The sequence below is a fragment of the Cebus imitator genome, unplaced genomic scaffold (genome assembly GCF_001604975.1).
Source record: "Cebus imitator isolate Cc_AM_T3 unplaced genomic scaffold, Cebus_imitator-1.0 Scaffold147, whole genome shotgun sequence".
In the NCBI taxonomy this organism is placed as follows: Eukaryota; Metazoa; Chordata; class Mammalia; order Primates; family Cebidae; genus Cebus; species Cebus imitator.
The window spans coordinates 4,908,177-4,922,941 of NW_016107462.1; the positions used below are offsets into that span (position 1 = coordinate 4,908,177).

At 37.9% G+C, this 14,765-nt stretch overlaps 1 protein-coding gene across 2 annotated transcripts in view; it reads right to left on the bottom strand.

Moving 5' to 3' along the window:
• Nucleotides 1-13,875, bottom strand: part of FOXP1 (forkhead box P1) — a 349,307-nt gene extending 335,432 nt beyond the window's left edge. The window contains exon 1 of one of the 2 annotated variants that reach the window (XM_017542802.2): nt 11,256-13,875. The gene's annotated coding sequence lies outside the window, so the exon portion shown is untranslated. The remainder of the gene's footprint in view (nt 1-11,255) is intronic. The other variant, XM_037743576.1, reaches the window with a different exon arrangement.
• Nucleotides 13,876-14,765: the final 890 nt, after the last annotated feature.

The window sequence follows — 14,765 nt, forward strand, 5'->3', positions numbered from 1 at the left end:
AGTATTTAGCATCCATATAGAGATGATGTGTATTTTTTAAATTAACCACCATTTCCTGGATGCTTGAGGATTTGGGACTGGCCAAGAAATCTTGAAAATATTCAACTGTGTTTCACAATTTTTGAATAAGCTAGAATCTTTGATGCTTTCAGGTAATCTGAAAGGCAGATGAACCCATCAAAGACTATCTATATTAGTAAAAGGTAAAGGTGATGCCAGACATGGCTCAGGCTCAGACTTTACTAATCTAGAGACTATGTTAACCACACCAAACTGTAGACTTTAGATGATTAAAATCAACATATTCTAAGATAGGCTTGTAAACACATCCTGCTTTCCTCCCTGCCTAATTAAACTGCAAATCTCCAAACCATCAGATTAGACACTCCGCCAAGAGAGACGAAATGCCCAGGATTCCTTTTTCCCTGCTCACAGGTTGTACTATGACCCACACTTCACAAAAATGAGTGCAAGGGGTGGGGAAAAATGTGGTAACCATAACAAACAAGAATGTTGAACAATTACTATTCCTGGAAAAATAATACAAGCCACCTAAGTTCAGCAAGCAGACTGGTAGTTACATAAAGCCAGTAAATATGATAGAAGTGAGAGTCTAACGCTCCTAACTAAGGTCATCAGTGACCTCCATGTTGACAAATCCAATGGTCAGTTCTTTGTCATCTTTTTTGACAGCTTGGCAGCATTTGATATGGCTGACAACTCTCTTCTCACTTATTTTTATTTTTTATGTTTATTTATGTATTTATTATTATTATTATTATTTGGAGAAAGTCTTGCTCTATAGCCTAGGCTGGAATGCAGTGGCGCGATCTCAGCTCGCTGCAACCTCCACCTCCCAGGTCCCCGGTTCAAGCAATTCTCCCACCTCAGCCTCCCGAGTAACTGGAAATACAGGAACACACCACCATGCCCAGCTAATTTTTGTATTTTTAGTAGAGACGGGGTTTCACCATGTTGGCCAGGCTGGTCTTGAACTCCTGACCTCGTGATCTGCCCACCTTGGCCTCCCAAAGTGTTGGGATTGCAGGCATGAGCCACTGCACCTAGCCTAGTTTTATTTTTTATTTAGAGACAGAATCACTGCACCCTATCACCCAGGCTAGAGTGATGTGGTTATTCACAGGCAGGATCATAACACACTGTAGCCTCCAACTCCTGGGCTCAAGCAATCCTCCTCTCTCAGCCTCCTGAGTAGCTAGAACTACAGGTTTGAGCCACCATGCTCAGCTTTCTCTCCTCCTTTAAACACTTTTCTCAGTGCGTTTCTGGTTCACAATCTCAGAGTTTTCATCCCATCTCTGATCTTTCCTGTTCTTAATATTCTACGACTAAAATTTTTAATGGTGTTGGCTTTTTATTTTTATTTTACTTTTTTGAGACAGAGTCTCACTGTGTCCCTCAGGCTAGCATATACTGATGCGGTCATGGCTCGCTGTGGCCTCAAACTCCTGGGCTCAAGCAATCCTCCTGCCTCGGCCTTCCAAGTGTAACTGGGACTACAGGCACACACCACCATGCCCAGCTAATTTTTTTTTTTTTTTAATGTAGATACAGAGTCTCATTATGTTACCCAGGTTGATCTCAAACTCCTGATCTCAAGAGCTCTTCTGAGATCCTGGAGCTCCTCTCTTCTTTATATAACACTGCTTCTTTGGTGAGTTCAGTCAGTTTTATGCCTTTAGGTATCACTTGCATGCTTATAAATCCTCAATTTATAGACCAAGCTAGGACACTTCCAGGACGATACATCCAAATGCCCACTTGGCATTTAAGTCTGGGCGAATAATAAATAGCTCAAACCTCCCATATCTACAGCTGTACTCCTGGTCTGCCTTGCTTACCTCCCTCTACACCTCAAAACTGCTCCATCTACTGTCTGCTGTACTTCAGTAATGGGAGCACCACCTTCTGTCAGTCCCTTAGAACAGAAAACATTTGCCTTCTGTCTCCTCTGCTCTGTCCATAAGGAATCCATCCGTGAATCTTATTGATTATGCCCCATCATTCAAGACAAAAATCTTGGAGTCATCTCTGATGCAATTCTTTCAAACACCCCATCAATTTCACTAGGAAATCCTTTCGTTCACATTTAAATAAATTCCAAATTCAACAACTTCTCACCACCTCCCCTGCCACTGTGACCCTAGCCATCATCATAGCTCACTAGGACTATTCCAGTGGCCTCCTAACAGGTCTCCCTGCCTATGGCCTCATCTGCCCACAGTCTCTTTTCAAAACAGCTCCCAGAGCGGTCCATTTAAAAAGCATGAGTGAGATCTCGCTCTACCTCAAAGACCCTCAATGGCTCCCTAATAGGAGTACAAAAAGCCCTAACGCGCTACTTAGTCTGGCCCTGTTACATGTTTATGTTGTCTCCTGCTACACCGTGAGTGGTTTTAATCCAATAATCTGCACTCAGAAGTGCTCCAAAATCCAAAGCTTTGTGAGCACAGATACGACATTCAAAGGAAATGCTCACAGGAGCATTTCAGATTTGGGATTTTGGGGTTAAGGATGCCCAACTGGTAATGCAAATGTTATAAAATCTGAAAAATCCAAAATCAGAAATATTTCTGGTCCCAAGTACTCCAGATAAGGGATAATCAACATGTACTCTCCCCTTAAGGACACTGTTTCAACAATGCTAGCTGACTTGCCCTCTTTAGGAGAGGCCATGTCTTTGCTCAACTTACCTGGACTTACCCCAATCACCCTATTTACATTGCAACCCTCCCCTCTGACAATGTGACCTCCCTTATCCTTTTATATTTTCTCTACAGCATCTATCAGCATGCCCTTGTTTATCATGCTTCCCTGCTTGTCCACTCCCCCAAAGCAATGAGTAGGGGGCTTGGTGGCTGTGCTGTCCGCTGCCATATCCAGCAACACTGCCCAGCAGACATACAATGCCTGCCACATATGTAACTGTGACATTTTTTAGAGGTAAAAAGAAACAGCTGAAATGAATTTTAATAATTTATTTTATTTAACCTAATATATCCAAAACGATCATTTCCACATGTAATTGATGAAGAAAAATTATCAAATATTTCACATTCTTTTTTCCATACAAAGGCTTTGAAATACTTTGTAGATTTTACACTGCATACCCAAGTTTGGGCTAACCACATTTCAAGTGTTCAGTAGCCACAGGTGGCTAGTAGCTTCCACATTGGACAAGGCAGGTCAAGAACGATGCCTGGCATACAGCAGGCACCTAATAAAGATGTGGTGAATAAACAAATGAAGAAATAAATCCAACCTGCAGAAAGAACTACTTTACATTGCAAAGAGAGTACTCATATGTTTTAAAAGTTTCACTGCATGCACATAAAATCCATACTACATGTGATAGATTCTGATTTTGTTTTTTATTTTACTGTATTGTAGGTTTGTTCCTTCTCTCTCTTTGAGACAGAGTCTCGCACCAGGCTGGAGTGCAGGGGCACGATCTTGGCTTACTGCAACCTCTGCCTCCTGGGTTCAAGCAATTCTGCCTCAGCCTCCTGAGTAGCTGGGACTACAGGGGTGCGCCACTATGCCCAGGTAACTTTTGTATTTTTAGTAGAGATAGGGTTTCACCATGTTGGCCATGATGGTCTTGATCTCTTGACCTCAAGATCTACCTGCCTCAGCCTCCTAAAGTGCTGGGATTACAGGCGTGAGCCACTGCTCCTGGCCGCTTATTCCATTTTTTAAAAGTCTTGGGTATAACCCACTACGCTGAATCCTTAATCCACAAACTGGTTCCAATGGCCATTTTGAAAATATCTGGTCTAAATAAACTTTAAAGTATGAAATTTGTAATGAATGTATATTAGAGTATTTCCTCTGGTCTCCAGAGGCTGCTGAGGACCCTCTGAAAGGGAAACAGACCAACCTCCAGAAAAAAAAAAGACTGGAGGAAAGGGTGAGCATGTAAGTACCCCGACAAACCACAGACTGCAATAATCACAGTCCATCCAACAATGGGAGGTTTCTCTTATTAAAAAGGAATTTTATTTTACTATCTATTTATTTATTGGGACAAAGTCTCCCCTCTGTTGCCCAGGCTGGAGTACAGTAGCGCGATCTTGGCTCACTGCAACCTCTGCCTCCCAGGTTCAAGCAATTCTCTTGCCTCAACTTCCCAGGTAGTTGGGACTACAGGCATGCGCCACCATGCCCAGCTATTTCTTGTATTTTTAGCAGAGACAGGGTTTTGCCATGTTGGCCAGGATGGTCTGGAACTCCCAATCTCAAGTGATCCACTTGCCTTGGCCTCCCAAAGTGCTGGGATTACACGTGAGAGCCACTGTGCCCGGCCTAAAAGCTAATTTTAAATAACTGGTCACACTCTCAGATAATTAACAGAACATCTAATTACCTTTAATTATATACTACATACATACTAATATACAAAATTCAAGAGAAGATTTGCATGATGTCCATCCTTTATAAAAGGGTGAATCGACAAGGGCAGAAAGACTTCATGTTTTTCATTTTTCTTCCCCACCCCATGCAAAGTTCATAGAAGTACAATATAGTCCAGATCCGTGGCAGAGAGGAACAAACTGAAATGATTCATTTTCATTTCATATTCACAAAGTCCCGTCCACCAATAGTCTTTTTAAAAGATACCACAAACTTCAAATCCAAATTCAGCAATGGTTACTAATTGTCACTACAGCTTCAACTTTTAAAGGATCAAATAAAATAAGGATTCCATCTTCGGTGCACTATTTGCTTCTTTGAGGTCCTGGGTGTTACCAGATACTGACGGGGTATGCCCACAAGGTTAGCACAGAAGTGCTCCCCTTTACAAGGTTTTGTTTTGTACAGTTAAGTTTCAAATTTCTTTCATAAGTTTTGGAATTGCCAAGGAAAGGCTCTATTTCCTACACCTCTGGTCCGTTGTTAAGTTGCCACCTAACATGAGGGGTTTTTTTTTCCTAAAATGCTCAAGGTGAGCAGTTGGAATATTCGTGCTCTTGGCAGATAGAACAGCAAAAACAGCATTTAAAAAACAGATATGGATATAGCGGTTCAGTGGTGTGAGCCTGCAGTCCAAGCTACTCAGGAGGCTGAGGCAGGAAGATCCCTCAAGCCCAGGAGTTCGGGGCTGCAGCAAGCTATGATTGCACCTATGAACAGCCACTGCAATCCTGCTTGGGCAACACAGCCAGATCCCACTTCTTAAAAAAAAATAATAAAATAAAAAGATAGATAAAACCATTTGTTATTTGGTTTTATATTTTTGATTGTTCACTGTGCAAAATATGGTTATTTGATAATTGCTGCAAATAGTGTCTTTACTACTAAATATGCCTTCATGTACATTTCAACAAGTGACTTCTGCTGGAAAAAGAACTCTATTGAGCATATTTCTGTGGAAATCAATATTTAAGAAATTTTTTTTCTTTGAAACTAACATTCAAGAGAGACAGCTCTTGTTTACAGAGTAACTTAGTTTAGCATTATGGCTAACAATGTTTAAAAACAGCTAACTTAAAATGCAAACATTTAAATTCTGATGTTTAACTGTTGAGAGGCCATGTCAGTCTACGGAAATTCACACAGCATGAGAAACAGTAATTTTTCCCCAATTCTGTCCCTTGTAAGAATGTTTCAAGCAACCATTCTCTTAGATTTAAAAATAAGAACTAATGAAGTTTTAAGACAGTTAAAGATTTTAAATGCCTGGATGAACCTTGAAAACATTCTGCTAAGTGAAAGAATCCAGTCACAAAAGTCTGTGGGATTCTATTTCTATGAAATATCCAGACTAAGTAAATCTATACAAACAGAACGTACCTTCATTGTTATCAGAGGATGGGTAGAGGGGAGAACGCAGTGTAAGTGTTAATGGTTACTAGCTTTTTTTTCTTGGGCGATGAAATATTCTAAAACTGAGCTAGATGGTTGCAACTCTGATCACATTAAGAACTATTGAAAAGTAAGTACACATTAAATGGGTGAGTTGTATTGTATGAATTATATCTCAATAATCCTGTTAACAAAAACTTAACATGCCTGATAATATTCACAACAGCATCCAACGAAATCAAGTTGATCTCATATATCTTCCATACAATGCTAAAACACATAATTCCCGACACCCTGCCTCCTTGTTTTACAACACTTCTCAAAGCAACCAACTGCCCTTCCTAACACCCATCATCATCATCATTCATGTATGCCTGCCCCTCCAGAATATAAACTCTGTGAGGACAGAGACCATGTCCTTCTTACACGGTGGTATCATCTCAGCACCTAAGCACACACTCACCAATAAACATCTGCAGTAAGAATTAATATATGTGTGTATGTACATACATCTGTATGAATGAATGAAATTACTAGATTGGAGCAACTCAATCAATGAAGTACTTGTATCCTACTTGTCCCCTTAAATCTATTTGCCAGTTCTCCCTAGGCTTCTGGGCACCCACGTAGAGGCATTTCCCAGCATTCCTCAAAGCTTGCTGGGGCCTTATGACCATAATCTTACCAGGCAAGTGGCAATGAGTGGGATGTATACAATGTTTAACTCTTTTGATTAAAAGAAAATGGCTTTCTTTGGATGTCTCCAGAGTGCCACAACGACATAGCTTCAACCCTATGATAAGGACAAAGCCTCAAGGGAGGAGAGTGAGGATGGATGGAAAGAATCTGCCCAGATAAGCTGCACTGCCAGGTTGCTTCATGAGAGAAGTACATTTCTATTTTATTTAAGCCATTTTACATTGGGGTCTCTTTGTTACACCAGCCTAGTCTTTACACTGACTGTTACAACTCAGGCATGAATATATTCTCTCTGTGTGTGTAGGGCGGGGAGGGTGTCAAGGAGCATTTCAATGCTTAACTAAATTGATCACATTTCAGCCAATGCGGTCACCTGGTAACTCAAGGAAGACTGTCTTACAGTGTCTTCATAACAACTTCCTTAATTAACAGTTACATAATTCAAATGCTGAATACTAGGAAAAGGTTGGTTTGAATGGGTTAAGCTCAGAATTGCTGTTGTCATTAAGTAAATATTCAAGTCATTCACATATATACTTTTAAAAGAACTGATAAGTATATTTCAAATAACTGAATAGCATTTTAGCTTTATTTTTCACCAAGAAATAATTTATAATATGTAAGACACAATGAATGTTATTTACAAGGATGCATTTACATAGTTCCTTCATCTAATCTAAAACAGCTCAAATTAGGGATGGGGGTAGAGGGGTGGAAACTGCAATGATTATACTTCTTTTTGATTGTTTTTTAATTTTCTCTCAAATAACTTGACTGAAAAAAACAAAACAAAACAAAAAAACGAACCAATACATAAAATGTGAAGTTTGGAGATGCCTAATGTTTAAAAATAACCATTTTAATTGTAATCTATACAGGCTTGATGATTATCTGCAACTCTCAATGCCATTCAGAATTGAATATAAGATGATGAATTTTACAAATTGGATTTGAATTTTAAGCAAAGGCATGTGGGTAAATTGTCAACGGTGAGAGAAGGCAGGGAAAAATGCCACATAAACCTTTATTAGATCACCAAACCAAGGCAGCCAGAATAGAATGACATCAATATAACTGTGACCAGTGTACCTCTCTTTAGTTTCCATCTTGACATTCTGGATGACCTTGGATAAATTATTTATCATCTACGGGACCATTTTTCCAGTCTGGAAAGTGGGGATTATAAGAATTGCCAGCTACCTCTTAGGAATGCCAGCAACCAGACCCATTTCGTAAAGCGCTCAGATCTAGTTGGAAGAAAATTGTTATATCACTGCTGAGTATGATGACTGTGATTTATGATTCTTCAGACCTTAGAATCGAAATTTGAAAAATGACTTCATCTGGTTTTCTGAATTTGCCTGGTCACTTTTATGTATATAATCAGTTACTCCCATAGTACCTTTGTAAGCATATTTATGTGCATCTATACTGATTGTTAATAATTTCCAGGTTTCAAATTTGGGGCATGGTATTTACTGAGAAGCTCCTGGCATCTGAAGTCTACATGTTTCTTGTAGTGTGAAAGATGATGTTGATTTTTTTGCCCATTGCCAAATGGCAAGGCCTCCTCATTTAAGGGTTACTCATCAGGAAGAAACGCTAACCACTATGCTCACTTTCAACATCTTTTAAATTTTTTATTTCGAACAAATCTTCTATTTCTATGTAAGAGATCAAGATATATACAAATTAGTCTTTGAAAGATCTTTGACCTTGTCCAAAGGTAAAAATGACATCATTTATTACTTGAGTCTATATACCCTAATTTATTTCTCCCCAAAATTTGAAATTGGCATCAAAACACAGATGGAATGGATACTATAAAAGGAAAAAAAAAGTGTTAAGTAATGAAATGTTCACTCGGAATAGGAATACTGAAGATTATGTATGACACACTCTGGAATCTGTCCCCTCCAAATCTCATCTTGAAATCTGATCCCCAATGTCAGAGGAGGGGCCAATAGGAGGTGTCTGGGTCATGGGGCAGATCTCTCATGAACAGCCCAGTGCCCTTGCCAAAGTAAAGACTGAGCTCTTGCTCTATTAGTTCATGAGAAATCTGGTTGTTAAAAAGAGCCCGGCACCTCTTCCCTCCAAGCTTCCTTTTTTCCTTGTCATGTGACATGCTTGTCCCAAACTTCCCCTTCTGCCATGATTGGAAGCTCCCTGAGGTCCTTACTAGAAGTAGGTACTGGTGCATGTTTCTTGTACAGTCTGCAGAATTATGAGCCAAATAAATTTCTTTTCTTTATAAATTACCCCAGACTCAGGTATTCCTTTACAGTAACACCAAACACACTAAGACAATGTATACAGAACAAAATCAAAGACAACAGAAAAAGCTGAAAGTAGAGAATCACTACAGAGACTGAGCATATAAAATACTTTTATGATCCAGAAATTTTACAACGGGGGGCCTTATTTGCATGATATTAAATAATATAGATCATGCACTTGATCGTAATTATAAAGAAAGCAATTTTTTTTTGTAAAATAGACTATCTTTCTTAGTCAATGCCAATGACAAATTTCTAGACACATTTCTTTCCAAATTTTCCCTTGACATATTTTTTACTTTCAATAATATCATAGAATTTGTGGGTGTAGGGACTATATTTCCATTTTCAGGTAAGAGGTGAAAGAATGGACATTATAAAGATATTGAGTCAGAAGAAAAATAATTCATGCTTATAGGTGATTACAAAGAACAAAAACAAACAAAAAAAACAAATGAAAATCCATCAGTGAAGGTCTTATTTTGGAGCTGAACAGATAAGGCAACTCTCAAGCTGAACTTTCCATCTGTCCTACCACTTTTTCAGCTTTGTGTAATCATAATTTTTTTTTTAAATAGAGTCTCCCGTCACCCAAGCTGAAGTACAGTGGTGCAGTCCTGGTTTAGTGCAACCTCTGCCTATTGGATTCAAGTGATTTTCCTGCCTCAGCCTCCAGAGTAGCTGGGTTACAGGCACCCATCACCATGCCCAGCTAATTTTTGTATTTTTAGTAGGGATGGGGTTTCACCGTGTTCACTATACTTCACCAGGCTGATCTCGAACTCCTGACTCAGGTGATCCACCTGCCTCAGCCTTCCAAAGTGCAGGGATTACAGGCATGGGCCACTATGCCTGGCCTGTTTAATTACAATTTTTAGCTTCACCAGAAACCTCTGCTAACAGCAGGAGATGAGTTACACATCTGGCACCACTTTGCATGAGGACTATCTTGGATTGAGATCACTCTGTGAGATTATAGAGACCAGGAGACAGCAAATTACTACCTTGCTGAGTAGCTGCAATGGAGGCTGAATGCCTCCCCAAGTACCAAACATGTACTATGTGGCCCTTGACAGAAAAAGTCTGCAAACCCCTGATATAGATTAACCCCTTCCTTTTAAAGATTGAAAAATTGAGCCTGAGCAAAGGGAAGTGTCTTGCTCGGAACTGATAATCCCAATGATTGGTTGGGAATCAATCCCTTCCACGCTGAAACATCTGAAACATATGTTTGTCCCCTTTGGAATACAATTAGGTGGATCCTACAAAGGTTTCATTTAAGTAAAATATACGGTGAAATGATGTAAGTCTGATTTTTCTGGCCCAAATTAAATGTGCCAGAATGCAACTACAAAAACAAATCCATACCCTTTATATATATGCATTCTAGAACGCCCAAGCCCCAGGTGAGATTTATCAAAAAATGATCAAAGATTCTTCACATTATGAAAATTGCACAAAAAACTTTGTTCAACTCAATAAGACGTCTGTATCTGACAAATACATAAACTTTAGTAAAATCTGAGCAAAGGCTTTGTTCAACCATGCTGGCAGGTAACCTGCTTTTAGACAGACACAAATCAACCAAATCCAATGGAACTATTAAAGGCCAAAAATTCTAAAAGAAACGAAGATGCTACTACTTGAGAAATATCAGATGTTAAAAGGACCTGCAGGATTATCTTGTGTAAGATGATCATTGCCTTTAACAGAGAGGTACTTTTGAAATCACGTAAATATGTAGGTAGCATTCATAACCATTTTAACTGGAATGCTTTTTCATCCCCCCTCCCAAAAGCGAATTTGAGAAAATTAAATTTGGCTTTAATTCATTAAGCTACATTAGTCTCTCTGAAAACTTCTAATTTTAAAATCAAGTACTCATTTGATTTTCAAGCAAGGTCAAGAGAACAAGGCAGCCTAGTGCTGACATTACAGGGATATGTCCCACACTGCTCAGCAGTTATATCAATGTGGCGTGTTGCTATGGTGCCTGACTGTTAATTTCTGAAAGAAGGTGATTATAAAGCCGCCAGATGAACATCAATCGGATGACACCACTTCAGCACACAATACTGACATGCGTTACTCTTGTTTGCAGCAAGTTAATTTTATGAATCACCACTTTTGTGATGTGAATATTCCTTTCTAACTTTAAACCTACCAAGTCAACAAGCAAAAAATAAATTCACAAAATAAAAATAAGTTCAGCTTCAACAAACAGATGAGACTTTGATAATATTTGGGGGGAAAATGTGAATCTGTAGACCATTTCTTAAGGGCAACCGTTTTTCTTAGGACCTCCAAAAATATGCCACATATGTACTTACTTGGAAATAAATACATGTTTATTTGACAAATACGGAACAAGAAACAACTAAATTAAAATGCCTGGAAGGCAAAAGACACAGCGGCCTTACAGACAACTTTACTAATCACATTCGAATTTACCTTTTTTTTGGCTTCTGTAAAGCAATCTTCAGTTATAGTCACCTCAAAAGGTCACGTCTTACCCTGAAAACAAAAGAGAACAACAAAATCTGAATGTCAAGAGAAGTAGCAACCACCTCTGCCAAGGACAGACGGGAGCAAAACAACAAAAGAACTCAATTCTATTTAATGGCAAATGACTTTCAGGGTTAATAAAAACAAGTCCCAAGAACCTCTACTTATCTGGACCATACGCCTTTGAGCTCTGCAAGCAACAAAATCAACTTGGAGGGAAAAAGTCAAGGTGAAACATTTCAAATTTTATTATCAACTTTTTCTCATCTTGTTGTCTATCAATTTATTTTCATGTGGAATAATATGTGACTCACAGGCCTTTGTTTTTGGAAACCAGACTGCCACTTGAACGTGTCTGTGTTTGGTTAACATCCACAACATCTCTTATTTCATTAAAGCAGAGGCTTATTTTTTTTCCCTTTCGGAAGAGAGTTAGTTCTTGTAGACAAGATGCTTTCTGCCACTTTGGACCTTTCAAGATGAATGAAAGCACAATTTTCAGTTTGGGGAGTGGCAGAGAGTTAATTGCTGGTGAAAGCTGTTCACAGAATGTTTTTCTCTTAGCATGTATCTACCAGATCTACTAAGTTAAATAAAAAGGGTTCATGTCACACGAAATAAACAATTGAAATCAAGCTTCCTAAAACACAAAGAAACCATGGAATGCATTTTACCCCACATCTACTCCTGCATCTGCATACTACCATATGCAAAACAGTGTTAATCCTCTAAGAAACATTACAAGCTGCCTCTTTCTGCCCATGTAACTGGGATCAGCATATGGCACAAGTGAAAAGAAAAACATTTGTTTATTAATTTAGATCAAGTTACTAGGAGGGTAGAAGATGCATTCCACAACCATTGACCAAATGCTCATATAATTTTTAAGCAAAATCATATCATCACTGTACTAAAATGTTAATATCTTTTTGCTCACTCTACAGAATAATATGTAATGAAGTGGTTTAATTTTATAGGAATATATCCCTGCTTATCCCTCTGCCGTCAGCCCTGAATGTGGAAAGGCAAACATCATTGGGAAGAGTAAAATCTTATTTCACTAGGGCTAAAAATTTGAAAGTGGCACTTTGGTGTGTACTATCTTTGAGGAATTGATCCGAGGCCAATTTATGACATTTCCACAAGCAAGTGTATGCAGATTCTTGCCATTAAGATTGGAAAAAGACGCAGGCTCTGAGTGAAATCATAATTTTCATGTTTACTGTAAGAGGAAATTGGAGGTTTTCACCATAAATGTTCACCATTTGGGTGGGGGAAAACCCTAGGTCTGGGACTTAAAATTACTATTTTGCAGCCTGACCAAAAACCTTTTTGTTTTTACACAAAACAATTCAAATTGAAAATGAAAATCGTGTGCTTTATTGCTGATGTATGTCCCCAAGATTGGTTTCTCCAGTGGTGAGAAGTCTATTTCAGGGCAAGCGATGATAAGAAAGAAAAACAGAGCAAAGATGGTCAGGTCCTCAAGGCAGAGCAAAGATCTGCAGCGCCCCACTCTACATAAATAAAAGCTCAGTAGATACACAGCACACACCAGAAATTCCTACCTCTACCACTCATCAAATCTTAAATGCAAAGCAAGTGAACTTTGGCAGGTCCTACTCAATTCAAAGCAAGAACGCCTTTTTCTCTCTCCTTTTTACTTGAGATGTTCTCCAATACATGCACTGTAAACTAATTTATATGTTTATCTATTGAGCTGTGTCTATTTTTGCATGTTTGGCAGTCAGACCTATAGTATTAGACTTTGCAATGCAGATGAGGTTTGCTATCATATAGGCCTGGCAAACAACTGGACCTCATTAAAATTTAATTTAAAAAAAAAAAAAACTGCTGAAAATGCCTCCTTTGAATAAAGTTATCTCCAGTGCTGCATTTGAACCTGCAGAACATTTTCAGGTAAACACTAGACCTGTTTTTCTGCTCACGCATCCACACAGTATAGTGTGTAAGAGAACACTGAACAAAAGTAGAAGGTGGTTCAGCCTCAGATTCTACAAGTATCATTTTTTCCCTCTAGGAGTGCTGGGGGAAGAATTAACAACAAAATTCTACAACTTACCCTCCAACTTAAAAATACTAAAACAATACGAAACTGACTACATTTAATTTTTACTTACACATAAAAAAACTGGCAGTGGTATATAATCTCTATCTTTTTCCATTTTGAAGGTCCATAAATTTTGGTGCACATGCACGTTTGAGCACTGATTCATTTACTGCTGTTGATTTTCGTTTTTGGAGAAGGTATACATTAACAAAGTAATCTAAAAGACATTTTTCTAGTTTTGCTGAGAAAAGATTAATAGTTCAACAGCTGTTTGCCATCACGCTAAATGAAATGAAATGTGTCAATATAATAGACAAGAAAATTACGGGGTAGTACTGGGCCCAGAGTCCGCATCATTAGTAGCTTAGAAGAATTGGAAACCATCAACTAGCAGAAAAATATGCATTTCATTTTTTCCAAAGCATAAAACTTCCCCTTCCAAAGCTATATTTGCTATTTTCTTCAATCACTTTTACTGATCGAATAGATGAACTATTTACCTGAATACTTACTGGCAGCAAAAGCACCAAAACTCAAATTAAATGATTATGCAAAGCTTTTACGTAAAAAAAAAAAAAAAAAAACACCACAGGTAAAATATTGTTAAAACTGTGGTTAAAAGGAAAACATAAGAAAATATAAACTTGAGTTCATTACTGAAAAGAGCTCAGAGTATTGCAGCAGAAATATATTTTGCTATAAAAATATCTGATTCTAGCTATGAAAGTTAATTTTTATAATAGAAGAACTTTGATTTGGTTATGGTCCTAAGAAGATTCAAAACTAGGAAAAAGTTACATCAGAATATCCATTTCCCCTAAACTGGCACTAGACTCAAAAAGCCTGCATTCAAATCCCAGCTTTCTCACTTATACTAATAACCTTAAGCAACTAAATGAGACTCTCCAATCATTGGTTCCCTCATCCGTAAATAGAAATAAAAATAGTAACTACCTGTTAAATGAAATAATACACAAAAGTAATAATAATTCAAGAAAAGCATTTAGTACAGTATCTGGTACATAGTAAGTGCTCAATAAATGTTAACTATTATTCATATATTGTATAGAATTTCTCTCTGTTGCCCAAAATAAGGTTTATATCATGTATGATAAATGAAATCCCTCAGGCTATGAAGATATAAAGTTAATACGAACTTAAAGTGTGAGAGAGGAGAAGCGTTTTCCAAATATCTATTCGATTTTTGTAGATTGAACTAAAAAAAAGTCATATATTAAACAATCTCAGGAAAAGTGAACAAAGAAAAACCATTAAATTTTTAAGTTTTCTACCTTGGAAATAGGAATAATTACAAATGTCAAAGATTAAGAGGCCAAAGTAGCTTAATACAACAAAAATATATAGGTTACAACAGTGACAATTAA